Raw genomic sequence first — 16,037 nt, forward strand, 5'->3', positions numbered from 1 at the left:
TAAGCCATCAAGCATTTCAATCAGCACTGAACACTATTGCTTCCTGTATTGCTTTTTGAGCAGTTCTGCCATGCACTCTGGATCCTGCGATATTAAACATCTCCATCATCCAGAGGATGTGGCCAATTTTGCAGGTGACAGGAATGGCAGCTCTGAGGCTTGCCTTGTGAATCCCTGCCAAGCCATCTCCTCTGCTAACTGACTGAGAGCAATCACAGCCAGGTTTTCTGAGCTAACCCTGGTGGCAGAGACTGAGAAACACAGTGCTCCTTTGAGAACAACTTGGAATCATTTGCTGCTAAACTTGAAGCCATTTTGTGTTGGTAACATAGCAGACTGAAGTTACTCTGCAGAGCAAAAATGCACTGGGTGGAGGTGAGTGTTTGTGTTCTCCATCCCAGAGAAAACACAGTGGGTTCACAACGATTATGGCTGAGCCAAAGGCAGAGCCTCAACTGCTCAGCATTGATTGCATGAGTGCTCAGCACCTTAAAGTAAAGGACAACTGGCTGCTTCGTTTCTGAGGTGTCTGCCATATGGGAGCAGTCCAGTATTCCAAGTGTTTCCTGCCTTCCTTTATATTCATGCCAAAAGCGCTAATAGAAATAGGGTGGAGACAAAAAATCTCAGACCCTCCTGAAGATCATCCTCTTAATTCCAGAAGGATCAAAATGCTAAAGGTTGCATTAGAAAAACAGAAGTAGTCTTTTCTCCCACCATTGGTAACTCAATGCCACAACTAAAGCTGAGAGTCAGCTGCTTCTTCTACAGCTGTGTTCTTTCTGAATTCATGAGAAATAGCATTTTGATTTCCTTCCAGAGGAAATATACAGTAATATCCCTGACTTGCACTGAGACCTTCCAATCTGCACCACTAACCCATGTCACATTCAACTGCAACTGTGTTAAACCCAGGGTCCCCTTTTCCTTATGAATTGAGCCAATGCTTGGGAATTGAGGCTTTTCACAATAAATCTTTACATCTTGCTTCCTCTAAGCACTTGCTTCCCATGCTGGTTCCTTCCCCTCCTATGTTCTCCATTTGCAGGTGATCCAACCTTTCCTGCAGCATGCGAGACCTGGGCCGCACAAGAAGTTTATCTGAGATGCTGGGGCTGTCTTTCCCTTTCCTGTGGTTCTGCACTACCCAAGCTTCCAAAAAAAAGCATAGCAACAACGTTTCTGTAAATGTTCACCGTGTGGCTCTGGGGTATGGCCTGTGCTGTCTGCACGCTAACAGCAGTCTCCGTTTCCCTTGCAGGAGGACCAGCACTTGATCTGGAAGCACCATGTGGGACTTACCGTCCTCCCAGGACGAGTTTGATGGTTTTCTTCCCATCAGAAGCATGAGGCCATGCTCTGGGGTCAGGATGTCAGTGACTTACAGATGACACGGAGCACTGAAGCCTGCGTGTGAATCAGGTCTTGGAAGAGGCTGTGCTCCGTTTGCCGCACAGACACTTTCGCTCTCTCAGAAGGGAGGTCCTCCTGCACGTAGCCATGCAGTTGGTGTTTTCCAGGTGGCTGCTGTGCACCGGATGTGTGCCAGTGCTGCAAAACACGTGTCCTTGTTGTGCTTCCTCTAGAGATGCATCTGCTGATGTCAGCTTCCAGGTAAGGCATGCAGGAACCCGCTCCATGTTGGCATCTGTGGCCTTTGCCCTCTCCTGGTCCTAAGGAAGTTAAAAGTGACCTAAGGCTGTTTTTCACTGAGCTGTGGTCAGTGCTGCAGATGGGGAAGCAATGGCAGTTTTCCAACAGGTGAGACCCTCCAGGCCAACTAGCCAGACAAGAAAAATAAGCACAGGAAATAGTATCCCTGCAGTCAGATAACTGAGACACAAGCGGCTGGGAGCAATCCTGCTGTGTGTGTGTCGGGGGGACAGAGCTTGGAGCAAGCAAATGTCAGGCCTTGTCACAAGGAAAGGGCCTGCGTGTGGGTGAGTTAGTTCTTGCAAAGGGCAAAAACTGGATGTGACTCTTGTCTTTCTGTCCCAGTATCAGTACTTGTGTCTCTGTGCAGGTAGACGCTGCTCTGTCTCGCCTGTGAAACCCATTCCCTGCACTCCTCCTGTTGGCCTCTTCTTTGTGGCACGTCTGCAGGTCCTGTGTGCTTCCCAGCTTTGTCCCCAGTGGTATTGCTGGGCAGTGTTGTGGTGAGGCATCTGCTGCTCCATCCTGTGCTTAGAGAGATGGAGAAGCCACCTGTGGTGCTTGAAATAGCTCTGCCCAGGCAATCCAAGCCAAGTGGTGCTGGTAGAGGGAGGGATTCCCATGCCTCATAAAGAGGCTTTTGTTGGGAGGATCTAAGCTGAGCTCCATGCCTTGCCAGCTGTGGAGAGGAGCAGATGGGTCTGCAGTATAAAAATAGATGGAAGCAGACTTGTTCTGCCTCTTTTCTTCACCAGCACAGTCCCAGAGGTGCCTGGTCATCTGAACCAGCACAAGGAACTGGGTGCTTTGCAGCTGCTAGTCTGCCTGGAGCCCACTAGCTATTGTCAGAGACAGGAATTTATCTCTGTCCAGTCCCATTCCCTCTACAGCTGCCGTGTGGACAATCTTATTTGCTCACAGCTGCTGGCAGCGTGTTACATCCCATTTCCTTGGAGCAGTGCAAACAGGAGGAGGATGTTTCTATGAGATCCCATGCCCCCAAGCTGCTGTACCCTCAAGAAGCAGGGCATCATTCTCTGGCTGTGTCTTCTCAATACACTGAAGCCATGTCAGTGTGCCTTGAGCATTCAGCTCCTCACTTGGCATCCCCACTCCATCCCCTCCTGCTAACTGAATAAGGATCACATGGATGCTTCCCAAATGAGCTTTTATAAGGCACTAATTTGATCCATTCAGGGCATCTTCCTGTAACGAAAGCTCCTGAGGTAATTGAAGGTGAGGTTGCATGGGTGGGGGAGGAACATGGCACGACTGCTGGCAGAGGTAATTGGAGGAACAAAAGAAAACCCTTTTGTTCCCATAAATCCGGACTTTGACGTGTTCCTCTGCACTCCCTGCCTACCTAGCTGCTACTTGTGCTGTTTCTTAAGGTGCCTGCTTTCCTCTGGAAGCAAGGCCTCTGGTCTGGCTCCTTCTGTGACAGTTTATCTGTGGGACTGTTCTCCTCCAGCCCAGACCCCCATGCTCCCTTTTAGTGTGGGAGTCAGGAAGCAGCAGCAGCACTGAGCCTTCCCACTCGTGTGCAGCATTTCCTTCTGCTGGCCAGGGGAGCAGAAAAAGGCTGTCTGAAGGGTTTGTTTTCTTCTAAGCAAGACTGCTGGATTTGCAGAGTAGGGGCGATCGCTGATCCTTCAATGTGGGAAACACGTGTTGGGGGAAAGGTAACTTCTGAGGCCCTGGGCTGTCAAAACTGCAGACACCATGCTACCAGTGCCAGTGAGCAGACGGGGAAGCATCTGCTGTGCGTTACAATAGCATAAAGTTGACATTTCACCCCTGACCATTTCTTTCTTTAGCTCCTTAGCGTTTGGTATTTACAGAAATGTTGGTTACTAACTTGGTCGGAATCGGTTCCCACAGCACCCGTCTCTTCTCCAGCAATTGTCAGGAGAAGTCTTTGAGATTCACAGGGAACTGTGTCACACGGGCAGCAGATGGAGGTATCACAAAATGGGTCGGAGGAAGCCTCCAGGATTATCCAGCAGCACAGCAGAGAAGGTGGGACTGAAACCAGTGCTTCCAGGACACTGTCCGGGCCTCACTCCTGTCTCTTCATCCCCAGTGAAACTCTGGATTCAAACCAGAACGTGAACTAAATTCCTGTTTTGGAATCCATCTCCTGCCTGCACCTAAAGCACTCGGTGTGGGCTGTAAACAGCCAGGCTGTACAGCAGGGGAGCAACCTCCAAAGTGTGGCCCTTCTTTAGGATTTGGGCATCTCACTCAGTGTAGGAACTCAGCAGCCTTTGTACTCACTGATGTCATTTCTAATTTCTCTTTGGTTGTTTAACTCTGGCAGGTTTAAGTCTGATGCTGGAGGACAGAGAGCAGAGAGAGCTCCCTCTGCTGTCTGTGGGACTTCAGGATCCAACTAGTTTGGTCCACATTTCCCTTTGCTGGAAAGCTCTGGTTAAAGCAGATTGTTCTGATGGCTTCTTGGGCCATTCACCTCAGGTAGATTTTCCCCACAATGATGGAGACTCAGCTGTCTTCACCAGGACACTCCTTCAGAGATGACTGACACAGCATCAAGGCTGAAGCCCTTGGGGAGATGCTAAGAAATCAGGTAGGAATGTGGCAACTATGAAGGATTTTTTTCAAAGCAAATATGTAAAAAATAGCTTTTTGCTCTTAGGTTGTATTTTAAACAAACAAACAAACAAAAACCTCCACATCCTGGGTTTATGAAGGCTGCTAACCCAGGTACTTCTTTGTTCTGCTGTAGACTGAAAATATTTTGGTCAGTTGAACCAGATGGTTCCTTGCCAGAATACAGACAGAAGGTGGAGTGGGTGGCAACTCCTCTCAGCCTTGGACTGGTCCCTGTGGCCTCTTGCTTCGTGTTTGTGAGGTCTCCTTTTCCTTTTGGAGGGTCATACCTCTCATTTGTGTTGTAGTGTCTTTCCCACCATTCTCTCTCTCTGCAGGCTGCATTTTGGAACTGTGCTCAGGAAGACCTTCCTGTGTTTCTCAGCAGCAGCATAATCAATGCTTTGTTATGGTGTTTCAGCTAGGTGCCCCTGAAGGGTGAGCAGCTCTGGTCAATAAAAACAGGACTTTCTTGCTCTCACTACTGTTTTTCTTCACCCCAGCGAAGCTGCTAACATGTTCCAGCATGCACAAGATAACAGAGGCTTGATAAACCCAAAAGGCTCCTTGTTAAACAAGGTAAGTCATTCTAAGAGGCCTGGCATTAGACTGTTTTCAATGCTTCTCTCTGTTATTTGTCATGAGTTGAACAGCGAGACGATGTGTCAGAACAGCCTGCAGCATGACAGGAAAATGCTGCACTACAGTTCTCTGCAAAGGCCCAACATCAGCTGCTGTGGTGTTTCCTGTGTTAGATTGGTGCTGAACCATCAAAAAGACATTTTCCATGGGTTAAACTGAGCTCTCTGCATACAAGAAAGGAAACGATCTCCTTAAATGTGTCTTGCTCTGGCCCTTGCTATGCTAGCAGCTGTGCACGTTGAACAAACCGAAAGAGAATGCAGTATAAAAAATAAATAGTTGAATTAGCCATAGAAATAAGACAAAGGACTAACAGAAACAATAAGCATCAATGTAACAAAGAGCCTGAGTTTATCCAGACCATATGGAAGCTGTGGATTTTGAGCAGGCAGCTGAAAGACGAAATGGCAGTCATTTCAGTTTTGAGTGTATGAAAGTAGCTGAGGGCATATATAGAGGGTAAGTACATATGGGCAAATCAAGTTCAATCGCAGGCATACCAGAACAGGAGGAAAAAATGGGATGAGAAAGTCTAAAATGGGATGGGCTTAAATTGCCTGGGATGTGAATATTTTGCCTCTAATGCATGAGATGGAAAGGTGAACAAAGGCTACAGGCATACTAATTATTTGCAAATTGCAGCATGTCATCTTTCCTTCTGCCCAATTTGAGCCATTATTGGTTGCGAGCAGCAATACATGTACATGCTACATTCATCCATCTTCATGATAGCTGGGTTAAATTGCACAATCATTATGAAGAGCATTTGCAGGCAACCCTGATTGCTCCCCCCCCGTCTCTGTCCACTAATCTGTGGCTCCAGGGTCTTGCCTCTAACATTTTGAAACTGTGGTCAATCAGTTTTTTTTCAAAAGAGATCACATAATGCTGCTGATTCTCTCACTTTTTTATTCAAACATTTTGCTAAATCATTGTTTTGCGCGTAAACATTGTTCTAAAGCTGGTAATTCAAGGTCTTGTGACTCAACACAACCAGAGAATGGTTCTTTGTACCTTTAAGAAGGGAGGCATCCTTTTGCTAAGATTTTGCTTCTAGCCATGAGGAGAGCTTCTGAACCAAAGCCTGCAGCTTTGTGTGCACAAAGCTCTCCAGGTACTTTGGAGCTGGTTTCTAAAGAGTGCTTGGTTACAGTGGAAAATTACACTGCATTAGAAGGAAGCTTTGAAGAACTGTAGTAGTTAACATGAAATTAAACACACAGCGTGAACAGGAAGAGCAGAGATAGCATGAACCAGCAGATGTGACAATTAGGGCATTGTGTTTTTGTACAAGGAATGCAAGGGCTGAGTGAATCTCAGAAGTGTTGCAATTCCTGAGGACCACAGCCGAACTCAGTGTTGGTTTGCAGTGCTGAGCAGCCCCTTGGTATAATTGCTTCTTCCCTCCCAAAGCCCAAACGTCTGGATTTATTGTGACAATAGCAATCCAGCAAGGAAAGAAATGAAAAATGGTACCCCAGTGTATTAGCAAGGAGGCTGGGCATGATCGGAGCCACAGCACACTTTGAGAGACATTCTGGCATCCCATAATAACTGCCCAATCCACAATAGCAGCACCAGTGCTGCTTTCCTCTGCTACGAAACACTACTCTCAATGACAGCTTCTCAGCAAAAAGATCTTTAAAAGTCCCTCTGCTGTTATCTGTAATACACGATCCACTGGCCACTCCCAATGTACTGATATTAACCTCTTCCACACTGCCCTGATGTCCATTTATTCATTCACTTTCTATGTTTTAGTTGCATGTCTGTTCATCTTTACCTATGGCAGCATACCTCCCTAGGGAGAACATACGGCCCTTATGTTAAAAGACCATAAAAAACTACGCCTAGAGAGGATGCAGTAGGAGCAAAAAGAAATACTATCCTTCTGGGACACTTCTGGATTTTGGTGCCTCTTGAAGAGAATAAATGTGCATGTCTGCATCTCTGCTTGAAGCACCTGTTGCTTTTCTGGTGAGCAAGAGTGAGGAGCGGTAGATGGATGAGTAGGTAACCATCATGTGTCCTTCCTTGATTTTCTGATTAACATAGGAGGAGGGTGCTGTGTTAGAGAGGCTTCTGATGGTACAATTTGGCTTGATAAAGTTGCTTTGTTTTTTATTATTCAGTACCTGGAGCTGAGCTGATGCTAGTGATTGCCATTGTGCTGGGACCAGGAGGAAATGAACTGTGTCAGCATGTTTGTGAGTGACTAACTACTGTTTCCCATGGAACAAAAGATCTGAGAGGTGAGTAAATAGGTGGTAAAACATGGGTATGAAGCCTTTGCAAGCTTCTTTCTGCTCTGGAGAATGAATCAAGCTTAATATATATAGGTGGATGTTGTAGTGTTGCCTTTTGACAAGTAGTGCATTTGTTTCTGCCACAATCAGAAAAGAAAAAAAAAGGCTCCTTTCTTGTCACCAGTGGCTATGATTAACCTGTCTGATCAGCAGGATTGAATTTGTTATGCTAGTGTTTGCTGTGGTTTATGGGACGATGTGTTATCTCAGCTCTCTATATATGCATACCCCAGTTATCCTTCACACACCTCTGCTACTCCTTCATTCCCTGTTCTCCTCTTTCTTTCCCCTGTCAAGAGACTGCGTATTGCTAATGATCTGTCCAGGAAACGTGTTACATTTCTCTTCTGTTCATGTGACTGTGGAAGTGTTCATTGGCTCACCAGTTACTTCTGAGATCCTGTGAAAAAGTATGGTGTGGGCTAACTGGAAATCTCCAGGCACACAAATGAAGAGGGATGTGCTTTGTTTCCAAAATACATTTCTTTCTAGGATGTAAAAAGGAGAAAGTTCCCTTGTTCAGAGTCTTATTCACCCAAAGCTATATCTTGGAGAGGAGAGAAGCAAGAGATAGTGTTCATGCCACTGCCAATGATTTTAAGTGTCCCCACAGGTGATCCTACACATTTTTGACGTGGGCACATTTATGTGTTGGTTGGTTGCCTCCATTCCCATTGGTGCTTGCTCTCTGCTTTATCTCACTTCCTTAGTGCCTTCCTACTCCTATCAAACTTTAAAATGGCATTTTTTGACTAATCCTTGCTGACACTAACAGTCTTAATCATAGCTGGTGTAGAGGTTGGGAAGGCTCTTCAAGCAAGGAATGTTCAGTCCCAGAGGTCATGGAAACCAGCCAGGAATTTTTGCTCTCCCATTCCCAGGGGCATGAAGAGCCTGCAGAAGAAAACTTGAAGGTGACCATTTCCTTAGCTGAAATGTCATTGACCAGAATTTGAGATGTTTTCCATTTTGAGAGAGCAGTTTGGGAAATGAGTGCTGTCTTGATGGAAGAGAAGTGATGGTTTCAAGTGAGAGTCCAATAACATAATATAGAAAAGTGTCATTTGAAAAAAGAAATCATCAGACGTTGTCTTTTCAAGACTTCAGAGCTTTTGTTTTCTCCTCCATTTGATGTATGTATGGAGCTTGTTTGTTGAGAGAGCTGGATGTGAAATGCCCAGGAATCATTTCTTGCATATATGAACACAAAGTGTCAGAATGGGCTAAAAAGTCATCTGATCACTGAGGATAATGCCTTATTCTGAAGGAGAAAAGAGGTGACAGTGGGACTAAAGTTCTCTCTTTCATATAGGAATGATATCTTAACAGCACTCGTGGGAGGAAGGACATGTTCAACCTAATAGGATAATGGAATAATATGTTGAATATATCGGCTTTGACACAGACCAGCTGGTGGCTGTAGACACAAATAATCTAAGGAAAACAAATTCTGAAATATTTCAGGAAGCAGCTCTGCGCATGCAGTGCACTGTGTGTGGGGTGACTTCTGTGTACAAGAAAAAAGATAAAACCCCCTTTTTGTCTGTGGGAGGAGTGTCCCACTCATTCCAGGAAAAGAATAAATTCCATATTTAATGATACTTGGGACTGTAAATTCATTACAGTCTTCTCCTCTGGACTCACAGAATTGTCCTCTGTGAGGCTGGACCAAAGGTCCTGTATGGAGTCTAGTTGGTAAGCCAAAAAAAAACCAACAAACCAACAAACAAAAACAACCTAAAACCAAACAAAAAGCTCTTCTAGAGCTACTATTAGAAATTTCCTTAGAAATTACTGGCATACCAGTTTTTGCTCAGTAGGAAAGCTGTGTCTACCAGTAAATCCTCTGCAGCCTCTTCCTGTCCTTCTTTCCATTAGCTTTTGTGTTTCTAGTTTCCAGTATCCCTAGACTGCTGTCTAACAATGAAATAGTTAACATGCACTTTTTATTTTATTTTTCCTTCATAAAGCCTCCAAAGAGTTTTGCAGCCCAGTTTTGCAGCCCAGTGGGATACTTAGGTGGAACATAACTGCTCTTCTCAGATCTTTCATTTCAGGTTCTTCACAGACTTCAGCAGATACTATTTCAGCTGCTCTGTTCTGTTCATGGGTGGATTATTTTCTTTGAAACTATGAAAGATAGAAATGCACTTTTATTCCTAAATTAAATCTCAGATCCTGAACTGGAGTGCATCAAGCAAACCACAGCTAGTTGGTGGATGGATGCATTAGCATATAGATAGTATGTTTTGTATGTTTCTCTCAGTGCCTCTCTTGGGTGAAGAGTTATGTATTATCTTCAGGCAACGTGTAAGTTCTGTACTTACAACCCAGCTGGCCAAGTTTCAGGGTTTTATGTGACATTCACAGTATATGGCTCCAGGTTCACCCTTCTGTGGCTAAGAACACAATGACTTGAAAGGCAGTATCAGCAATACGAGCTGCAAAAGGGTCTTTGAAAGATGCTGAACTCGCCTTGCTGTCTTGAAGAGGCCAGTCAACCCTCATGTTGGTCGCTGCAGATTTTCTCTGCCTCTTTCTTTCTCTCATTATGATTTTTTTCAATGCAATTTTTAGCTCGTGCCATTACAAGTCAGCAAACTTGTATGTGTTAGGGCAGAGGGACAGAGGAATGTGCTACACTCTTCATGAAAGCAGCCTCCTTCTTCATTTGCCAGCAGCGTGTCAGCAGCAAGTATCACTTTCTTTTGAAAGAATGGCTTGGTAAAAGGTACACTAATGAGATATACTCCATTGAAGAGTTATTTCTGGCACAGACAGAGCTGGAAGGAAGTCAGCATTACACACACACACTCTTTGGCCTGGGAAGGTCTGAGAACCCTTTAAGTACTTGGCTCAGAAATGGCTCTCTTCCTTTTATCTAGGAGATTTTTCTTTCCTGTTAAGTTAATTAAGCTTCTGTTTTGTCTTCCTCATGCCCTTTTGCCAACATCTAGCTTTTTCATGAGGACGCTGGTTCAATAACCATCATTTATAGTGTCAAGCTTAGGTTACTACTGTTTTTCTGCCAAATGCAGCTGCAACTATCTTCCTGATTTCACATGTTGCTGTGAGACAGAGATACTAACCTTCCTTACACAAATGTGCCATTGAGGCCTCACAATCTCCCCTCCATGAGCTGCCCTTAAAAGTTGTCATGCTTGTCATCTTCCCACTTCTCTGAAGAAAACACTTGTTTACACTGGGCAACTCATTTGGATTGCAGTAAAGTTAGCAGTTCAAGTGGAATATTACTTCTGATTAGCACTATGTGTGCATACTCCCATTGTGGAACAAGAAGCTGTTTACTCAGAAGTAAATTTCAAAGTAGATCAAGTTATTCTGAATCAGAAGTTTGCAAACTGGGTGTCAGTGTATGACCTTGTACATAAAGCTTCTGAATGCCTATAATCTTAAGTCTGGGTTCCTGTCTGACGGTGGTATGCATCAATTCATGGGACAAATTCAGCTGAAGCCACTTTTCCCACTTGTTATTGATTGCTGGAAGAATATTCAGTGCCTATTCCAGAATTTACTCACTAAGCATCTGGTTCAGTGGGCAAGTTGAACAAATTTCCTCGTTGGGTTCATTTGAGTAGCATCAAACCCAAGCCCACACAATTGGAAGTACTGAGTCATTTGGCCAAACTTTTAGCCAGAGCTGCTTGCCTATAGAGTTAGGGCTTTGAGGCCATCTAATAACAATTTACATTCTTTCTCCTGAAATTCTTTTCAGTGATTTTTTTTCCTCAAGGGCAGTGTAAGTCTCTGTATTCCGCATTTGTTTTGACCTTGGATGGCTCTGAGACGAATATTTGGGATTTCTTTCCATTCACCCCCTTTATAGACAGCTGAATGACTGAAGATTGTCCTTTTCATGTTTTCAAAGTTCCTGTTGTTTTCTGTATGGTATTCCTATCCTATATATATATTCCTATCCTATACCCTATTGAACTCCAAAGTGTACAGAGTTCACATACAGCCTCCACTCAGAATGGAACTCCTTGGGGATTTTCAGGTTTGCCATGCAGTAGATTCAAGTTCATCTTCCTCCAAAACTGATTATTCGATCCTGATGTAGATGACTGCTCATTCCATTCTCTAACAGTATTCTTGCTGAGGATCTTGCACTGTAAAACATCAAGTTCCAGGCCCTGCTTTGTCTCCCCGGCTCTTTTACACTACGAAATAACTAATTTCTGTTAGAATTTAGACAAAGATTCTTCTACTATGAGGGGAGTGGCATCTTCCTCTTCCCAGATTATACTTAAAATTCATTCATTTTGTTGTAGACTACTACCCGCTTTGATGAAGGATTAGAGCACTCTATTTATAGTAGGTGCTTAAAGACCGGGCTTCCTGCACCAGTGGAAAACAAATGCACCAGATTTTATTCTTTTGTTCTTTTAATAAACTGTCCGTGAGATTCTTCCCCTCCCCTCCTTTCCTGCTGGTTTACTTGCATTCTTACATGTTCAGTGTTTTTCTCCACCGTCTTTGTTCCAGTTTATCAGCAATTTACACACAGTTGTTTCCCAGACTCTGTGATTTCAACAGCAAAAATAACACTGACCTTTTGAGCCCATGAGCAATCTTGATGCTGACAATTTAGCAGAAAGTTACAGTAATGAATGAGAGCGCTGCTCTTAAATGTTAGGTCATTAAATGTGTTTCATGAGTGTTTATTATCTCTTTAATGCACTTCCTGTGTGCCAGGGAGACAGACATATCACAGGGTAGAATGAAATTTTTTCATTAGCCAAAGTGGTCGATTTGTGATTCTCTTCCAGTTTACAGATGTGTTTCCAGGTGTGATTTAGTCAAAGCAAGCAAGCAGAGTGTTTCTCGATAAAAAGACAACAGATCTCTTCCAAAGGTAGGTTAACTCTGTGATAACTGTGAGCTGATCTTTTCTTGTTGAATCGAAGTGAGGGAGGCAAGCAAAGTGACTGCAAACCTGCATTTTGCCTCCCAGACAAAGGGTTGGTTAGAGACTCCTTTGGTCCCTGGCATGCCAGAGAGCAGACAAAATGTATTGTCAACACTGAACTTCCTCCATTCTTCAGCAACTTCCCCTCAACCAGCCTTCAGAATGGCAGGAAGCCAGGAGCAGATGATGAGGTTATAATTTGACTCTCCTGCTCCGTAGGTGATTGTACCTGTGGCTTTGTTAGTCCATGGGAAAAGTGGGAGAATCCAAATGCAGACCCTAATTTTTTTGTCCATATCAAAATCCTTATCTCCATTTTGAATTAAATATGCATGCAGGCCCATTTCTAAAACTGATAAGAGTGCTTCTGAAGATTTAAGTAGAATTAGTAAAAGATTTCTTTGTGTGTGGGCACTGTAAAGCTCCCCCAGCCCCATTATCCCCCTGCAAAACAAAAGGCAAAACCAAAAATTAGCAGTGGCAAGAAATCCTGGTACATGAGTGACTTCAGAACAAAATTCTGATTTTCCTACATTGCAACACCCCTGCATCTTGTCTGTATCTGTGTATAACTCAAAGCAGGACCCAAAGCTTTTTTTTACCAACTGCCTTCCTTCCTGTAGCTGTGTATTAAGTAGCATGAAACTCACCCTATATTTTAGGTTTCCTTTCTTACAGCCTTACTAATTACCCTCTATGGCCTGTTGGTTGCATTTGAAATGTTTTGAATCAGTTATCTCTGAAGATAATTGCTTTCTATCTCTACATGAACCAAAGGGATCTGTGTTTGAGGAGAAGCAATGTAGAGATCGCTTTTGCAGTACAACTCGGTAATTTATTTTGTGATCACGAGCAAAGGAACACGTAGAAGGTCACTTTGAAGAATGCTGCAGTGTCTAGAAAGCAAGTTTAGACAGGCCATCAATATCATGTGGCCTTGCAGGACTTGCCTGGATCCACGTCCACCTAAATCCCTTGGTAGGTGTTGTTAACAAACAGCATGATCCCATGCACGGGCTGAGACAGATTGTCCCCTTATTGCATCTGGGACACAATTTATTTACTTCACTACTCTGGGGAGCTTTGTGTGACCCATTTAAAGGAATGGCAGCAGAAGAAAGTGTCTGGAAACATGGTTTGCATGATATTAGCAGAGTTTGTAAAAAGCTGAGTGCTTCAGAGAGAGTATATGCACATATTACAAACATAGAAAGGAAATTGTTTCTCAGTCCTGCCTGCTAGCTCTGATATGTGATGCTGTTTAGCCTTCACTTCTATCTTGGGTTACAGTGGAGACACTTTGTTTGTTTAAGTCCTTTCTTGGGTCTTTCCCAGCTTTAGCCTGAACTTTAGATATTTGGCTCTTAAACTCATCCTCCAGAGTGCTTCTGAGTAATGCCAGGGTGCTGTTGTGGGGTTTTACAGGAACTCTTGGGAGCAGTCTTACAGCACAGAGCATATGATCCAGTGCTAACAAACCCAGTTTTAACTCTGAGATGGTAACTGCAGCACAGGGCTCCATCACAGAAGCACAGACAAACTGCTTTCTGTGCACATTACACCCGTGTGGTCCTGAAATCTTTGCCTGACTTTGCCTGGACTACCTGAGGGCAATAGAGATGAAGTGTTTTGTAGGAATTTTCCCTTATTTAAAAAAATGTTTCTGATCCTTAAAATGTGTTTTCCTCCAAACCAATTATTCATAGGCTGACTTCATGCTAAAAGGTTGAGCTTTGTTTTTTGCAAAATAGTGCCTTGGTCCTGGTAATGCAGCACTGAGAAGAGGTTTAAATACAGGGATTTGAAGAATTCAACACCAGGATTGAGCTCTGGATTCAAGCATCATACTTAGCAGATAATTGCAATGACCAAGGTGGAACATTCAGATTTAGATCCAAGCTCTCTAATATGCTTTGTCTGGGATACGGAAAGCATCTTCCTTTATTAGGTTACTTTCCTGATGAACATTAACATTTCATGCTTTGAAGGTTTATTGTGTTGGCTGGAATTATACCTTTATATACACATAGTCCCTATGGAATAGCCTGGTCTCCTTTCATCATTATTAGTAATTCTAGGCTTGTCATTTCCTGTTCACGCAGTCTGGACTTGGCTGTGTTGTTGCAGGATGGTTGATACGGCACACAGGAAATGTACTGTTTTTTCAGATCTCGACTGTTCATGAGTATTCTTTTCAGGGGCTTCAGTTTTATTGCCCCAAAGTCCGTTTCCTACATGTAGCACGCTTTAACAAATTACAAACAAACAAGTCAGTGAAAGTTCACACTAAGAATAGAAGCTGGAAGAGAAAAGTTCAGTTATGTGACCTTCTTCAGGAGCTGGATACAAAATAGACCTGCTGTTTTTTCTTTTAATTTGCAGTCCAGGCTGAAAAGAATTTGAATAGTTCCCAAAGAAACCCAGGCCCTTCTGTTTGTTTCTACGAATCTCCAGAAATGCTTTATTTGTTAGTTGACATCCTGAGTATGCTGATAGGGAAATAAACGTAATTTGGTTTCCTAATTTCCCTGAATTTTTGCACTGCTATCTCATTCAGTGATGTTTAAAGACCTGCCAGCCACGAAGAGAACAAAATGTTATTGATACATACCCTTAAAATTGACTGTTAAAGCAAATTAGGATCATCAGGTGGAAAACACCACGTAACTGTCAGCCACTGCTTATTGTTGCTCTGCAGAAGTATGTTTGGGCCTGGAAAGTGATCACTAAGAAGAGGTTTGCTGGACCTTGGTCACAAAAACAGACACAATGCTGCACCAATGACTGCAGGACAAATACTAACATAACAAACCAGTTATCCAGGCTTTTTTAAACATCCTTCCTTTCAAATGATGGCCTTCCTTCTCTTTCGTATTCACTGCTTTTGTTTTGTCATGTGCTGTCGCCCTTAATTTTAGCTGATCTTGGAAATGCCCCCAAGACTGAAGGGCTCTCCTCAAGGCCTTCTGCCTCAAGGAGCCCCATCCCTCACAGCAGCAGTGCGATGCCCTGTGCACCATGAGCATCGCTGCACCATTTGGGTTAAAAAAGGCACAGTCACATCTCAGAATGCCATGATGACACCTGACTGTCCCTGTGCACTTTCTGTTTAAAGTTAAATATTAGACACTCTCTCCATGATACTCTTTTTTTGGCCTAAAGGGCTTAATGTTTAACTGAGAACAGCAAACAGCTGTAGATGTGAAGTGCTGGACGTTGTTATATCCTCTAGAAGATTCAAAAAATAGTGCTTGAAATCAGTGTGATGTGTCTAGATGTGTGTGGCCCATTCCTGGGCTTGGTAGCTGTTATTTTCAATCAATGAAGTGCCGATATTCTGCATTTCAGTAACATTTTGAAGGAGATGCAATGGCCAGTGCTGCAGAGATCATGAGAGAAGCAAGGTGGCTGTGGGGCGCGTGCCATTTCTCTTCAGGTGTTCTTTTCTTCTCTTAGATCCAGGCCTTAACGTGTTCTAGCCTTTATTGGACATTAACTGTGGTTTGGGGATGATTTTCTGATGACATTTGGTCTCAAATCCATCTTGAGGGCAAAATTATTTTTTACTCCTGGCTCACGATCAGAGTCTCACTGCAACTAAAATGGGCACGCACACATCCGTGAAAACTATTGTCATTTTATGATCTCCTTCCTATTTCTAAGCCTTTTTATTGAATGCTGCCGTCATAAAAAGCTCCTAAAAATGTTCTGCTTTTAGATTAGTTATTTCTGAGGCTGTGGAGCTGCCCCAGAAGTGAGAAGTGACCTGGCACGACCACATCATTGCTTCTTTAACCATTTGGGGCACCTCAGGTTTAACCACTGAACAACCTGAGGGCATCAACCCCCCCCCTGCAGCCCCACAGTGCTGAAGTCTGGGCCACCATAGTGGGGAG

At 43.7% G+C, this 16,037-nt stretch overlaps 1 long non-coding RNA gene across 1 annotated transcript; it reads left to right on the forward strand.

The window, feature by feature from the left end:
* The first annotated feature begins 387 nt into the window (after positions 1–387).
* On the forward strand, positions 388–15,443 carry LOC125701567 (uncharacterized). The gene is made up of 3 exons (XR_007380286.1): positions 388–4,842; positions 7,038–7,157; positions 12,002–15,443. It is a non-coding gene; the product is annotated as an uncharacterized LOC125701567 (long non-coding RNA).
* The last annotated feature ends 594 nt before the right edge of the window (positions 15,444–16,037 follow it).

The sequence above is a fragment of the Lagopus muta genome, chromosome 17, assembly GCF_023343835.1.
Source record: "Lagopus muta isolate bLagMut1 chromosome 17, bLagMut1 primary, whole genome shotgun sequence".
Taxonomy (NCBI): domain Eukaryota; kingdom Metazoa; phylum Chordata; class Aves; order Galliformes; family Phasianidae; genus Lagopus; species Lagopus muta.